Source organism: Rhinichthys klamathensis, unplaced genomic scaffold (genome assembly GCF_029890125.1).
Source record: "Rhinichthys klamathensis goyatoka isolate OS25496 unplaced genomic scaffold, OSU_Roscu_1.1 h1tg000032l_1, whole genome shotgun sequence".
Taxonomy (NCBI): domain Eukaryota; kingdom Metazoa; phylum Chordata; class Actinopteri; order Cypriniformes; family Leuciscidae; genus Rhinichthys; species Rhinichthys klamathensis.
This window is the reverse complement of record NW_026606581.1, coordinates 4,627,012-4,643,803: the sequence shown is the minus strand read 5'-3', so window position 1 is coordinate 4,643,803 and position 16,792 is coordinate 4,627,012.

Below are 16,792 nucleotides of genomic sequence, written 5' to 3'. Positions count from 1 at the left end.
TTTATGTAATCGTTGAATCATTATTTATCATGTAATACATATATTTTTTTCTGTGGGACACAAATGGCGTTTTCTCAGTATAGTCCGATGCTGTGACTGACAATAGAACCATAAAATACACCAAAATTTTTATTTGTGCACTGTGATCTAAATCTACAGAATCCATTCGACTGCAAGGAACAGACCCAAATTCAAACCTTTATTCAGTGATCTGTATCTCCATTCTCAGCAGTGACCGTTAAACGTCAAATCCCACACTTGTTATACTTTTTTTTTTATGGCAGTAATATCAACGTTCATATATAATTGAAATATTAACTTGAAATCTTAGAGGGTACTTTTTTGTCGTCTGACAAAAAAGTTTGGGAATCCCTGTTCTAACTGAACCAAGCAGCACTCAATTTTTGTTCTGGCAAATATAAACTTAAAGAAATGAAGCTTTCCCTTACGAAAAAGAAGTATACTTCAAGTTCATTTTATTAAGTAATTTTCAAGTATATTTTTAGGTATACATTATGTAGTAAGTATACAAATGTCAATATGTACTAGTCGTAAACTTGTAAGTGTACTATTTTAATACCACTTGGGACTAAATTGGCCCACTTTTAGTATATAAAAGTATACATTTAATTGTACTATAAGTGTAACAGTAGTAAACTTTAAGAGCACAACTAGTTTATAATTACGTTTCTCATTTGTACTGCAAGTGAACTTATGGGTATACTAGTAGTTTACTATTTTAATACTTGTAGCAAATTTTTAGTTTATGAAAGTACACTTTGAAGTATACTCTCAGTAAACTACTAGTTTTTTTTTAAGTGAACTTAACATTATACTTATAGTTTACTATTTATATATTATTTTTGCACTTGCAGTATGCCTATTATACTATGTTCAAATGTTATTTTTTATACTTGAAAAAATACCTTTAACTGTACTTTAATTTTAAAAACATTTTATTAGCTTCATTCATCCTTTTTATCAACACTTGAATGTTGGTAAGTTTCATAAAGAAAGGCAACATTTTAAACAAAAAAGTTGAGAAAATCTCATTTGTGTCAAAGATTACGCCTTGATCAGTTTTAGAACGATGATCAAAACACAGATGGAGTAGATCGAGTCCAACACCCCCAAAGCTTCACAGTCGTTTTCTCTTCATGGGTTATGCTTCATTTCATTTGGAAACATTAAGCAATTTTGATTTACATGCTGTTTAATGTTTGATGATCACATTATTTTACATTTGAGTGAGCAATCTTCTATCACTTGTTTCAGCTTTTTCTTCTGTGTTTTGATCCGGAGATTCTGTACTAGAAGATGTGTCATACCGCCCCCTATAACAGTGAAAAGCTGAAAAATGTTGTTAATGGTGGGGAAAGAGTAAAGTAGAATTCAAGTAAATTCTTATTTACACTACCAGTGGACTAACCTACACAAAAATTCAGATACGCAGAATTAGATATTCAATATTCTAATCAATATTTTCAAACAATGTAAGTTTCATAAGACTATACACTCACCTAAAGGATTATTAGGAACACCTATTCAATTTCTCATTAATGCAACTATCTAATCAACCAATCACATGGCAGTTGCTTCAATGCATTTAGGGGTGTGGTCCAAACTGAATGTCAGAATGGGAAAGAAAGGTGATTTAAGCAATTTTGAGCGTGGCATGGTTGTTGGTGCAAGACGGGCCGGGCCGGTCTGAGTATTTCACAATCTGCTCAGTTACTGGGATTTTCACGCACAACCATTTCTAGGGTTTACAAAGAGTGGTGTGAAAAGGGAAAAACATCCAGTGTGCGGCAGTCCTGTGGGCGAAAATGCCTTGTTGATGCTAGAGGTCAGAGGAGAATGGGCCGACTGATTCAAGCTGATAGAAGAGCAACTTTGACCGAAATAACCACTCGTTACAACCGAGGTATGCAGCAAAGCATTTGTGAAGCCACAACACGCACAACCTTGAGGCGGATGGGCTACAACAGCAGAAGACCCCACCGGGTACCACTCATCTCCACTACAAATAGGAAAAAGAGGCTACAATTTGCAAGAGCTCACCAAAATTGAACAGTTGAAGACTGGAAAAATGTTGCCTGGTCTGATGAGTCTCGATTTCTGTTGAGACATTCAGATGGTATATAGAGTCAGAATTTGGCGTAAACAGAATGAGAACATGGATCCATCATGCCTTGTTACCACTGTGCAGGCTGGTGGTGGTGGTGTAATGGTGTGGGGGATGTTTTCTTGGCACACTTTAGGCCCCTTAGTGCCAATTGGGCATCGTTTAAATGCCACGGCCTACCTGAGCATTGTTTCTGACCATGTCCATCCCTTTATGGCCACCATGTACCCATCCTCTGATGGCTACTTCCAGCAGGATAATGCAACATGTCACAAAGCTCGAATCATTTCAAATTGGTTTCTTGAACATGACAATGAGTTCACTGTACTAAAATGGCCCCCACAGTCACCAGATCTCAACCCAATAGAGCATCTTTGGGATGTGGTGGAACGGGAGCTTCGTGCCCTGGATGTGCATCCCACAAATCTCCATCAACTGCAAGATGCTATCCTATCAATATGGGCCAACATTTCTAAAGAATGCTTTCAGCACCTTGTTGAATCAATGCCACGTAGAATTAAGGCAGTTCTGAAGGCGAAAGGGGGTCAAACACAGTATTAGTATGGTGTTCCTAATAATCCTTTAGGTGAGTGTATATGAAAAACTATGTAAAACTATTTAATAGGCTACTCGATCAAAAGAGTTAACACAACTACAAGCCAAGTATACTTTGAATACTTAATTATACGTTTAAGTATATCTCGATCAAAAGATTGAGTACAATTACAGGCCAAATATACTTGGACTTTTCTCTCAGTATAAGTCAAGTACACTTAAGTGTAATTTTAAGTATATTTCTGAGAAGTACATAAAGTATATTTTTGAGAGTATATAAAATGTAGACTGAAAGTATGCTTTCTTATTTTTAGTTTAAAAGAAGTATACTAATAGCACACTTGAATAAACTTCTTCGTAATGGTTGACTGAAGTGTCAAAAATATTTGTAGTTAAAATTAGCAGTTAGCACACATTCTATGACATGGTAAAATCGTGTGTGTGTGTGTGTATTTCAACAAAATATGTTGATCCAAGAACATGTTTTTGGCAAAATCACAGTGACCCTAATGTGCCGATGTCCCCCAACAAACTTCTCAACTAGTTTAAACAGCAAGAGATATTTGGTCTACTACCTTCCACAAAGATCATGCAGGTTGACCAGAATCCTTTGCTTGTAAACCGCATAGTTAGTTGGTCCACAAGTTAGACTAGTACAAAAACAGCATGCCTACTCAACTTAAAGAAGCTTCTGAGTGATTGGTGTAAATTAATTTCAAATGTGCAGGCATGGCAATCATTTATGGTATCAAGAGCAATTAATGACAGACAGTAGTGATGGGATGATATGTTTGCATACTCTTAATATGCACTATAGATTCACATCTGCTAGAATAGACATCAGATTGCTCTTCAATCTTGACTCTTTCACAGTGAAACATATAGCTATTTCTGACAAACACACAATGCTAACAAGCCTACCAAACAAAGCAAGATGAGGAGTAAGGACCGCCACAACACGTCTGCGCTGACCTTAAAATGAAGAGCTCGACGCAACATCTGGTTCATCAGCTGGATCCTATGCATCAGCGGGCAGAGGGACACACTGGGACAGGTTTGGCGGCTGACTTTGACAGCAACAGTTAATTTCCAACATAATCAATTTATGTGGATCTCCATAATAACCATCTGTGTGCTGCAGTGGAGACTGAATTTCCGAGGAATGACGCGTTTCTTTTCAAATGTCTTGGCCAGGAGAAAGACAAGTCCAGCTTCGCCATATGGAACTATACGCTTTCTGTGTGGGCTTTTCTATATGCAAAACTACCCGCTCACTTCCCATGTCAACGGCTTGTGTTTTCATACAACAAATTAATAGACGCAGCCAGAAATTTAAGTCCCCCAAATATTCTTGTTTTATAGTGCTATACGCAATTTGAAGGCAAAAATAGAAACACCTCGCATGTGCGGTTCTGGCCTCTAGCAAGGTTACTCCTTATGGCAACTTGTGACACACACCCTCTCCCTCACCTTTGATGTCAAAATGTAGCGAAGAACGTGCCACTCACGAGATTATGGATTCACCTCCCTGAGCCAATTACACCAGGCCTGTCAGGGCTGAATGCGAAGAGCAGCTCGCGTACAGACACCGACAGACCCGGCTGTGCGATACGGAGTATGAAAACTGAATCACGCTCGCTGCCCTCTGACCCCATCGCATGCTATTAAAATGGCAGGCATAGCAGGGTAACGGCTAACATCCACGCATACTTCGACCTTTACCAGATATCCAAGGGTGAAAGAGAACTTGCATTGTACGGTCTTTGGGAAAGCAAGCCATTGAAATGAGTTTGATGTTGTAAGATAGTGCGCAGGATTCTGTGATTTTCCCATCATTTCCTACAGTTGAATCTACAGTGCCATAAGGAAAGAAATGGTATTTTATCCACATGCAAAAACAAATGCATAGCAAATTCCTGCTCACATTCTTACTGCATTAAACTCATTTCATGGCTTGGTTTGTATTTAGTCTGTATGTGAGAAAAAATACTGTGACTTTACTGATCATGATTGTCCCTTTATTTCTCAGAATTTATATCTCCAAATTGTGACTGTTTCTTGTAATTGTGTTTTTATAAATCACACTTTTGTGAGCCAGATCACATAATGAATCGCTCAAAGTGATTAATTTGAAGCAGTCAAATGAATCTTGCTCCCTTGCTGTGTAAAGAGGATTCAGTAAGAAACACTGGATTGACCGCTTTCCTTCCTCAACAAAGATAAGTTTGATCATCTATAGAACAGTAGCTTACTGTAATTGAGCCTTTACTCATTAAGAACATTAGGTACAGTTCTGTTCATTTATGTTTGCTTTAAAATAATGCTTCTTTTCAGTTGCCTGATTTATAGTCCCTGCAGTTTTCTTTATATACATATATATTTATATATATATATATATATATATATTTTAATTGGAATATATAAAGGGTACAGCAATATTAATAAATGTACCGGTATAGATTCCTTTTTTCATTTTTTATACAACCACAAAGGGTCGACACAAACATGAACAGTCATAGTCTCTGCAGTTTTTAATCAGGTCACTGCATAATTGACTGATTTCTTTAAAAAAATAAAAAACAACAGGTACAATTCTTTCAATTAATTTAAGGAACAAAAAGAATACTATCCAATTTTTATGAGCATCTTACTAAAAATCATGCTATTCATGAACATTTCAGATTGAAATAGGATGTTCTATAAAAATTAGCAGCAGTAACCAAGGGGGGCAAAGCTTATTGAAGGTCAGTTGAGATTGAATTGGTCAACTTATTAATGGGAGTTGAAATATTTTGCTATGACATACAAACTCATACTCATAATACTCACAATGTCCTTGATGAACATATAAGAGCTGTAGAACATAAAATAGCTTCCACCAGATCCAGCCACCGAATTCGACCCTCTTTCCAAAATGCCACCCTACAAAGATACCGAAGATGGAGCGAGAGCTACAGCACGTCTTCTCAGTATGTTCAAAGTTGTCAAAACAAAAGCAACATTGGCAAAACGGTGTTCAAATGACCAACTTATTATAGACACCTGCTTATGAAGTTACTTATAGCATTAAACTTCCTGCTTCCCATGTAGGGTTTCCAAGCTAAATGATTGACAGGCTGAAAGTAGCTCAACAAACATCCGACCACAGCCCTCTAAATCACTAACCCAATGATCCGTCAGGTAATAGTGATATTTTCTGAGTGCATTCCATTAAAAAAATATCTTGCAGCACCTGCATTACTTTAAAGCCCCTTCCATAGTTTGAGGATCACAATGGCGATTTTCTGCATTTTCGCCAAATATGACTAATGGAGTGCCGCGTGTCCTTGTGAAACCTGCAAACACACATTCCCTTTTCCCCTAATTGACATGCGAAGAATCCCAGCAGCTGGGAGGCTTTTTCTGTGAGCCTTGGCGCAACCCTGGCCACCTGGACATAATAGCCATCAGCTGCCACCATCACCAGAACGCTTTGTCGGCACCGCATTACAATATTCCCCCCCTTTATTTATTTCACAAGGACTGCTGCCATTGTCTGTCCTTTTCTGGCTGGGATGAAAGAGAAGAGAGAAAGACTTCCGATAAGCAAGATGCGTTTCTGAAAGTTTGATTACTCGTGTACCAGCCGAACGATTTTGAATACGAGATTCTCCATATCAGATTCTACATGCATCATACACTCCTGCTCATAAATCTAATATAACGTCCAGAGGAATTATGGTCTCTGTTTGTGTGAAAACATATTGATTTCCTCTTTCTCATCTGGCATTTAGAACCTGACACATTTCCTCCTCATCTTTAATTCAGGAATCACTTTCGCTCCCTGCTTTCCAATCGCAATCCTTTGATTCTTCTCCTACTTTTCAATTCTTTATGGAGCTCTGCATTTCAAAGAGTTTGCGTTCTTTTTCAGAGGCACAGCGCAGGCCAAGTCTTCGAATGAGACTGCCCATCTGAGGTTATCTGGTTTCAGCAGGGGTTTGCTCATCTCCAATTCAGGTCGTCCTCAACTGCACAAGGGGACATGAAAGCCAGCATGGGCGCATCTTGTGATCCCAGTAAGCCTGGCTGTTAAAAAGCTTGATCAGTCGGGCATCCACCTGGATTGTCTGACCCTGGCACGAGTGCCAGAAAGGCATATAAATGCCAAAGAAGGAAACATGTGCATGAGCTCAGCGCTTGAGAGTAGAGAAAGTGCAAGATCTGACAAATGTCTGTCTATGGTACAGTTAAGGAAGAATATTTTAAAAATATATTTTAAAAACACATGTGCCAAGGTCATAGAAATGTACTCGGAACATGACGGTTTTGGAAAAATGTATAGCATTGTAATTTTTATTTATTTATAGTCATTAATTTAATTTAATTAATGACTCGTCGTGTCAAATGTCATGTGGTGTATATTTTCCTTACTTGAATGTGTAATGTCTACACATCTTAATTATTAAAAACATTAAATATATTTTAAAATATATTTACCAAAGTATTTTTTACAAATGTAATTAATTATTCATTTAGAATGATTTTTGGCAGTCACACCTCATGACATTTAGCATCCTGAACTAACCTTGGCGTATCCTAAAAAGGTCAAATTAGCTGATATATTTCCGAGGTGGTAATGCTGTTACAGCTTGGCTGTGCATTATTTTTCAATAATTCAACGGGCTGGAGTCAATTAAATTCACTTCTATACGGTTAACACACCTCAAAACATTGTTCAGATGATGTATTTCAAGACGTTTGTCAGGTTTTTGTCCTTAAAGCACTCTTGTGTATAGGACTAATTTCTTACGCATCTCATCCCAAGACCCCGTTGCTAATTTCAAACGTCATTTTAGAGCTAGTAACGAAGGCTTGAGCCATTGATAGCAGACTATTATGCAGTTATTAATGCGAATGCGAATGTGAATTACCTGAGTCTGTCTATCAACAGCAGCGTCTCTAATAGCGAAACTATATGTTTATCTGCTCCAAGAACAGCGCTGTTATTACCTCGCTAGTGAGAAATTGTATTTTTTTATTCTATTGTTTACTATATTTATTTGCTTGGTCAGTGTCGTTGGGTTTTGGTTATTTTGCAGCTGTTGAAGGCTGTAAAGACAACAATGTAAGTGATATAGAACTGTAATGCGGTCTGAAACTACTTTAGCCATGCGTTTCCCTGAAAATAATTGCACATCTTAGAACGTTTGCCAACCAATCAGATTCAAGCATTCAAAAGTAGTATAAATCAAAAGAAGAGCCTCTGCTTAAAAAAAAAAAAAAAAACTAACTAACTTCATGCCTTATTTTTTTTAATCAACACTTGAATGTGGGTAAGTTTCATAAAATTTAAAATAAAACTACATTTTGAACAAGAAGCTGAGAGAATCAAAACAGACCGAGTAGATCATGTCCCTCAACACCATCACAGCTTGCACAGCCCTATACCTCTTCCTGGTTCGACATTTGATTAAGTAACGTTAGGCAGTTTTGATTTATATGCTGTTTAACGTTTGGTGATCGTGTTATTTATTTTACATGTGCATTAATGCTTCTTCTATCGCTTGTTTCTGCTTCTTCTCCTGTGGTTTGATCTGGACGGAGATTCTGTACTCTTTCAGATGAAGCGTAATAGTGCCCCCTACATTGATTGCCATGAAATTCCATCAATGGTGGGAGAACAATGACGGGGAAAGAGTTAATGAGTTTATTTTCTGCTTTATGATAACATGACAGTTGTAACACACTGATTTTCATCTTTCTATTGCATATGATGGTCTCCCTGTATACCTTTAACATCTGTTGACCCAGAAGCCATGATGTGCAGTGCACATCTGGCTGGAACAATGCCTGAATGGGATTTGCCTGAGGTGGGAGACCAGCTGGGGGTGCACATATGAAGCCAGGCTGTGGAAATGCTTTGTGTATTATGAATAAGGACTTTAATGGAGACACTGACAGCTGTACTTCTCCTGCGCACAAGGCCATGCACTTTTTCTACCTTTGGAACAGCTGAGCATACACATCGGATGGATGAAAAGGGGGAAGTGATGTTTGCTCTCGACATTTCAAGCACAGGCGTAGTGAAAAGTGCAGTGCGCACTTGAAAAAGCTGGTCCTACCGGTAAAGCACAAGATAATGAGATAAAAAACTTTTAACACATATGCAGATGTGTTTTTGAGTGATGTGATAAACAAAATACAGTTTATAATAGATAATCTGTTGCAGTGTGTATGAAACTTGTCAATGCCACATTGGTTATTGTGTAGATTTGATAGCTAATTAACTTTATTTAGCTTTTTTTTTTCAAATTCAGTCACTGTAGAATCTGAGATTCTGTATTCTAAGAACAGGAGTATTCAAACTTTTGATGTCAAAACCCCCTAAATATGACGATAGCTTATATATTGAGGAAGTTGTCTGTTTTCATGTAAACCCTTTTATACTATGTGAGAAAAATATTAATTGTGATATTATAAAGACAACAAAATTATTTGTTCATAATCAGATATAAATAAAGCCATTTCACTAATAATATTAAGTGCACACATTAACTTTGAAAAGCCTAAACATACATGTGAATCCCCTAGCACCCCCTTGTGACACCCCTAGATGTCCCCTGACCCTAGTTTGTAAACCTCTGTTGAAGGAAAGGGGTCAACAACCTTAGGGTCATCACTGGCAAATAAGCACTAAAAGTTAATATTAGATTAATTGGTCCTCCCTAAGTAACACAGTCTGTTTCATACAGTTATGAGCTTAAATGCTTCCACTGAACTGTGCAGCACAGATAAACTATTTGCACAACACAATGGAAAAGTAAACTGCAGGATGGTCACACGCTAGTGTTGTAGCTTAGTCTGCATTTTTGCTGCTTTGTGCTGAAAAAATAATACTTCGTATAAGTGAGATATTACCATGAACGGTGTTTCACAATGCAGAACAAATATGATGAATATAATAAAAAATCGTTCTACATGCAAAATACAATTATGCTCAAAATTGCATAATTTAGGGAAGACATGCACTTAAAGTTATTACCACAGAATGAAAAAATCAAAGAAAAAGCAAGTACAAATGATGAACCAAATATTAAATATATCTGCAAGGAGCAATCAAGGGGCCAAGCACCACAGAGGAAGAATGAGGAGCTAAAAATCAAGGCAGCGAGCATCAGACCAACTGCAAAAATCAGTAGACATTAGGAGACAATTTTAAGCAAAATGGTTGAAAGCCCATAAATACAATGGCTGCATCCGAAATCGCATACTATATAGTAGGCGAAAAACAGTAAGTGACAAAATAAGTATGTCCGAATTCACAGTACTCATAAAAGAGTAGGCAAAAAGTACTCGGATGACTTACTTCTACTGGCGAGATGCTTAAGTGAGTATACATTGGGCACTTTACTTTCCCATGAGGCCACGGGAGAGGATTTATGAATGGCAGTGAAGCTACGTAACTGATGCTGGTAGGTCACATAATAATGACAATATGGCGAATGTTGTACGTCTGGATTACATTTATACTACACACATTCATACTATATAGAACATACTTTTTTAGCGGTCGTGAAGTTATTAGTCAAAATAATTACCTACTCAAGAGAGTATGCGATTTCGGACAGCCAATCACTTGCAACGTGACATAATTGCTTATTACTTTTGACCAATAGGTGGCACTGGCACCAAACTGATCTGGTGTGGTCAGTGTTGGGTGACAATTACACACATAAAGTTTGGTGTCAATATGTCAACTATTTTCAGAGATAAAGCCTCAGAAGCAGTTTGGCATTATGCTATCAAATTCGGTGATGCGGGATACGAAAACGGTCCAAAAAATGGTCTGAAGATGATCCGACTTGAATTTGGTGAAAATCGGACAAACAGTCTGGAGTTCGAAATGAAAGAAAATCAAAATGGCAGAAAGGAAGTTTTTCTCTGCACTCAAAGCGCTTTACATGGAAGGGGGAATCTCCTCAACCACCACCAATGTGCAGCATCAACCTGGATAATGCGACGGCAGCCATATTGTGCCAGAACACCCACCACACACCAGCTTATTGGTCGAGAGGAGACAGAGTGATGAAGCCAGTCAGTATATGGGGATGATTAGGAGGCCATGATGATGGACAGAAGCCAATGGGCAAATTTGGCCAGGATGCTGGGGTTAAACCCCTACTCTTTTTTTCAAAGGACATCCTGGGATTTTTAATGACCACAGAGAGTCAGGGTCTCGGTTTAACGTCTCATCCGAAGGACGGTGCTTGTTACAATAGTGTTCCCATCACTATACTGGGGCGTTAGGACCCACACAGACCACAGGGTGAGCGCCCCCTGCTGGCCTCACTAACACCTCTTCCAGCACCAACCACGTTTTCCCAGGAGGACTCCCATCCAGGTACTAACCAAGCTCAACCCTGCTTAGCTTCAGTGGGCAACCAGTCTTGGGGTTCGGGGGGTATCCCCCCGAAAAAAGAAAAAAAAAATTATTTGATTGTGGCCTGTGGAATGTTGGTCCACTCCTCTTCAATGGCTGTGTGAAGTTGCTGGATATTGGCAGGACCTTGGAACACAGTTAATCGTTTCAGAGATATGGCCTCATTTCCATTTTGGTGTGCTCTAGAATTCGTAGAGTAGAATTTGTTTGAGAGTTATTTGAGAATGGTTTGGCTAATCAACTTTTTTTTTTTTTTTTTTTGTCTGTATGGTCTGAAAAAGATCTGCTTCAATTTTCATGGAAATCTTACAAACGGTCTAGGAGGAGTTCGAAAAAGTAGTTTTTTTGGAACTATTGGTACTTTTTGGCCAATTGTTTTGAGCCAAGAAATAAGAGGATAACTGAATTTTGTTTCTTTTAATTCTATGGGCTTCCAAGAGAGGAAAAAGAAGATGAAGAACACTAATGATTACAATAGGTGCCTACGCAACTTCGGTACTTGGCCCCTAATAAGAACACTAACAGATACAACAGGTGCCGCACCTTCAATACTTGGCCCCTAATTAACGAGATCAATAAACAAGAAAATTAAAACAATGGTATTTCATGGTGAAAAAGGTTGCCAACCTCTGCTCTACGGTTTCCAAGGAAAGTCTTCCTAATCTGAACCGAAAGCACTCACAAGAGCTGCAGTAATCTATGCATAGTGCACGCATGGCAACACGCGCTACCCGCCTCAAATAAGAGCCCACAGATACGAAGAGGCAGCCGGCATTTGCTGTGTTTGAGGAATTTGGGGATTTGATAATTTCCTGTTCTCTGAAAGGCATGGCAGCACCTGGTCGGCACAGCTGTACTTCATTTGGAGAGCAATTTGAACAGCGGAGAGGGAGGCAAGAGGAGCGCCTGCCTTGTCATTAAGGGCTGTAGAATGGCCTCTGTTTGTTAGACACATGGCACAGAGTTAATGCTTTTGAATGGGGAGACGGCCGTTGTTGATGCTGTCGTGAATTTCTCCTAAGTGCTGGCAACATCTAAAAAGCCACTCCAACAAAAAGAGAAAAGTCACATTTCCAATTTTTTCTCGCAAGCAAATGTTTTAGACGTTAATTATGAAATAATGTTACATGTGGAAATAGTTTTTCAACGGTAGTTTTGTATTGCTCACCACACTACATGTGTTGTCTCTCTCTCTCTTTCTCTCTCTTCACTTTGACGTACAGGCAGGCACAAAAAAACCTCTCTGCATTGATCAGAAGCAAAACTTGTCTTTTCTCACAATGACAAAAATGAGGGGAAACGATTTCAAAGCTACACCAGGACAAAAATCCTGTCAATTTCGTGGTTAGCATCCCGTCTCTCGGTATATGATGTAACTGACTTTGACATGCACATGTGCGTTGCGGAGGGGGGAGGCAAAGCTCGATCAAAGGGGAGCGCTTTATCACCACATCAGAGCTCCCCACTGCATTTTGTATTCTACCAATCTGTCCAAACAGTCTGACAAATTCCTGTGATAGAGAGTTAGGTTATTTCCTCCTCTTTTATTCAGCCACAGATGGGACCAGAAGTACTAAAGTGCAGCGTGAAAACACAGACTCACAAAGGTGAAAAGAGCTTCTGCAATATTGAGAGATTTTAGAGGGAAGTAGCAGCCTGGAAGAAAGAGAAAACATGGTGTAAGTTTAGAAAAGTTATATTTTAACAAGGCACAACAAAAGAGATTTCTGAAAAAGAGAGACATGAAGACCAGTGTGCATTTGAAACGAATAATGTTTTAAAGAAATATGCATAGTGTCATTTTGAAGTTAGCTTTAGTATTTTCCATTAAAAAAAATAATTTTCTTCCAGGATTTTAGTCTTGTTGTCATCCTTAAAATAAGAGTTTATTGTTGTTATCCTATTGAAAAATCATCATTTTAATCATACATTTAACAAACAAGTTTTAAGTCTAAAATATTTAGAAAAGATGTTTAGATATTTTGACTGGAAGACAAGGCAAAAATATGTTTTAGGAATTTTTTTGTTCTTGAAAATGATGTGACTTGAACTTAACACAAACATCCGTCCCCGTCTCCAGGAAAGACATCAAAACGTACAATATAAAGCGACAAGGAAATATATATTTTTAAGCTGAAGTCTGTTATTTGTGAACCATTAGTGGCAACACATTTGAATTGTAAATTTTTATCAAACAGGATTCCCCAGAAATTGTTACTATTGGTCAGTCAAACAGATAGCCACGGCCCCAATATCACACCATTGGTTGAGCCAATAATACTGTATTTGGCTGATCAAACAAACAGAGCAATGTTTTAATAGTAACAGTGTTTATACTTTTGTGGTGAAATAAACACACAAATAACTTACAATTTCTCTCCATATTAAATTGTATTTTAACACTGAAAACCTTTACTGTGTTATGCAAGTTCTATAAAATCATAGAAAATGCTGGGTTTTACGCACACATGCAGCTGTTTTTATAGATAATAGCATTGGGACATCATGGATCCTCATCATGGGTTTGCGGCCCCCTGAGGAGGCCGGTACAGCATGCTCATTGTTAATGGGGATGTTAGTGAGTCTGCAGGCAGTGTGGGGAAAGCGATCAGAGTTGGACAGAGAGGGGGGAGTTTGCACCTGCCAGGTGGAGAAGTGTTGTAAAGCTCCATCACCAGGATCCATGAGCCCCACAATGCTGTGCTCCACAGATGAGCATTCTATTACATATGTATTGTATTACTGGAGGACAGACATACATCCACATCTTCATCTCTGCTCTTCTATTTAGTCATGACCAATTTCATGCATGTTTCAGACTATAGAGGGATTGTTTTCTCACCCTCATGTGATTTGAAAATCATTTAACCTTCTTTTTCTGTTGAACACAAAAAGAGTTAGCTAGAAGAACATCCAGACTGCTATTTTCCATGCGATGAAAGTGAATAGGAACTGGGGCGTCCAGCTCTAAAATGGACAAAAAGTGCAAGAAAATACATTAAAAAGTAGTCTATGTCAGTTTTCCCCAACCCTGTTCCTGGAAGAATGTCAACAGTACACATCTCTGAAGTCTTCCTTATCAAACACACCTGATTCAACTCTTTAGTAGAGACTCCAATTCCTGAAATGGAAGGGTCATATAATTAATCCAAAATGTGCACTGTTGGTGTGCCTCCAGGAACAGTAACAATGCATGTGTTGTTTTGGTGCATTAATGTAGTCCTGAAGACCACAGAGTTTCCCATGTCATTTTAAGGCGTTCACAAGTGCACTCATTAAAGGCACTATGCAATCTTTGGCTGTGTAACTGGCCCTACTCACACCCCTCTGTGCGGGAATCAAATCAGCGTCAATTGGAAGTGGGCATGCTTACAAGGACGCTAAAGACCACAACCTCTTGCATCAATTAATAGTGCTCTTGAGGCCAAGGGAGTGAGGTTTACCTGCACAACTCTTGCAAGCTGGCCACTGTCACACTCACCCCCTAAACTTCACCCCATCCGGGTCACGACAACAATGTCTCTGGTGCTACTCGCACTGCTCTGAGAGAGATTGAAACCAGCATCAACCTGCATGAGAAGTCATCTAATAAGAACACTAATGACCACAACCTCTAGTGTTAGTGGCAAGTGTGCGTTCCTCTTGATGTTTACCTGCACAACCCTTACAAGCTGGCTTCCATTACACCCACCCCCCTTAACCTCACTTCAATTCTGGTCATGGCACCAATGTGACTGGTCCTACTCGTAACTGCTCTGAGTGGGATTTGAACCAGTGCCAACCCACATCTTGAAGGCAGGGGAGTGAGGTTTACCTACAGTTCTTACTAGCTGGCTTCTGTTACACCTGTGGCAATGTGTAGACTTTTGTCAGTATTTTTTGGTGAGGAATGTCCCAAAAAATAAGAACTTACACACTGACAATTATTGCATTAACTGACCTTGTTGTATTCATTTTCTGTAGCTAAAAAAGTAGAATGTACAAACCCAAGTCAAGTGACCTTCATTTATATAGCACTTTTAACAATATAGATTGTTTCAAAGCAGCTTTACAGTGATAATAGGAAATTAAAGTAACAGATTGTTTTGGCTTTACAGCAGCTCTAGAATAAAGTTATTATCCAGCTAAAGTAAGTTTTTGATTGATTGACTTCCGTTGCAAAGATCATTAGTTATTTACTTAGGGGCCGCCCGCGTACATGACACCGTTCTAACAGAAAACCCTTAATGCGCTCCGGCCCGCTCATTTGCACAACAACAGTGCCTGGTGGCTCAAGAACGCAAACCTTGAAACATTTTGAAAACCTTTTCTCTGCGTAAACTTCAAAAACGTGAATCTGTGAAAACGCTGACGGCGTGCACATGCATATTACGTGTTCAGTCTATAGGTATGCGCGTTTGAATGCCAATGACATGAGTGTGATTCCCAAGGAATGCATGAACTGATAGAATGTATGTATTGCATGCAACGATAGTTATTTTAGGTAAAAGAGTCTGCCAAATGCCTAAAAGTAAACTTCTTTGTTTGCATGCAATTGAAAGTGCATTATGGTACACCAGGTTGAAATGAACACGATTAGAGAGTTTTTTTTATTTTTTGGGGTACTTTTTGATGCACTTGCTAACAGCATTTGGAGTCGAACCAGCCACAAACAAAATCCCACAGCTGTGTGGAAACTTCAATGTGTTTAAGTGGTGGGGTGCACAGGCTGGGTAGGCATTGAGAGGTGAAAAGGAGATGGAGTTTTGGGTCACAGAGGGCATTTGGCTGCTCTCCTCAGATGCTCGCACCCAGACGTGTATGTGTGTGGATGTGTGTGTGGCATGGCCGCGGCCCGTCTGCAGCAGATGCGAGGCCCTCATGTCAGAATCAGGCAATGGCACGGCGGCGCTGCGGAGCCCGATCATACCTCATTGAGCCGTTTCCCCCTTAGCAGATGGCGCGCTGCTGCGGGCGCTCCTCTTCCCGATAATTACCAGCCTTCGCCACAGATGGAAACGTCAGTCAGCCCTCACAGGTCCCGGTTCTTGCCATTGCCTCCGTCCACCGCCCCTCTCTACCTAGGCAAGGCACTGCCAACCCTCACCATGTGTTTTGTGACTGCTGACTAGGCAGGCAACAAAAGGAAGAGGGCGCCTCATAAATATGCATACAGAGATTGTAGGTACGCTGAAAGGCCTCCGCACACTTGAGCCATTTTGGACACCGGCTTACTGTTTCGTTCGCTTTTAGCCTAACATGAAATAGGCCAAAAAAAAAAAAACACCAAAAAAGAGCAAAACTTGTGCATCGCTGATGTGCAAGGGGCATATTTAGGAGATTAGGATAACTGTGTTTGCAAAATGGATTAATTCTAACAGATGCTGGGACAAACCCCCACTTATCTGTGATAAGGTGAGCAGATGTCCCAACTTGGCACAATCACGCAAAGAGTTTTATTACTCTGCATCCAAAGTATCCCAGGAGACGCTCCACACAGCAGCAGCACATAATCTACCTTAGCTGAGAACAAGACTTCAGGGTTTGCGTCGTTATTTGTCTTGCCAGTGTAAGTATTTGTGTGAAAATCTTTATAGAGTTTGAAAGTTCAAGTAGATAAGCCTAACTAATTCTCGAGTGCTGAATAGATGTAGAAATGCAGGCTTAGTCAGTGTGACAGTTGCTACAGAGCCACTACTGCTTAACACAAG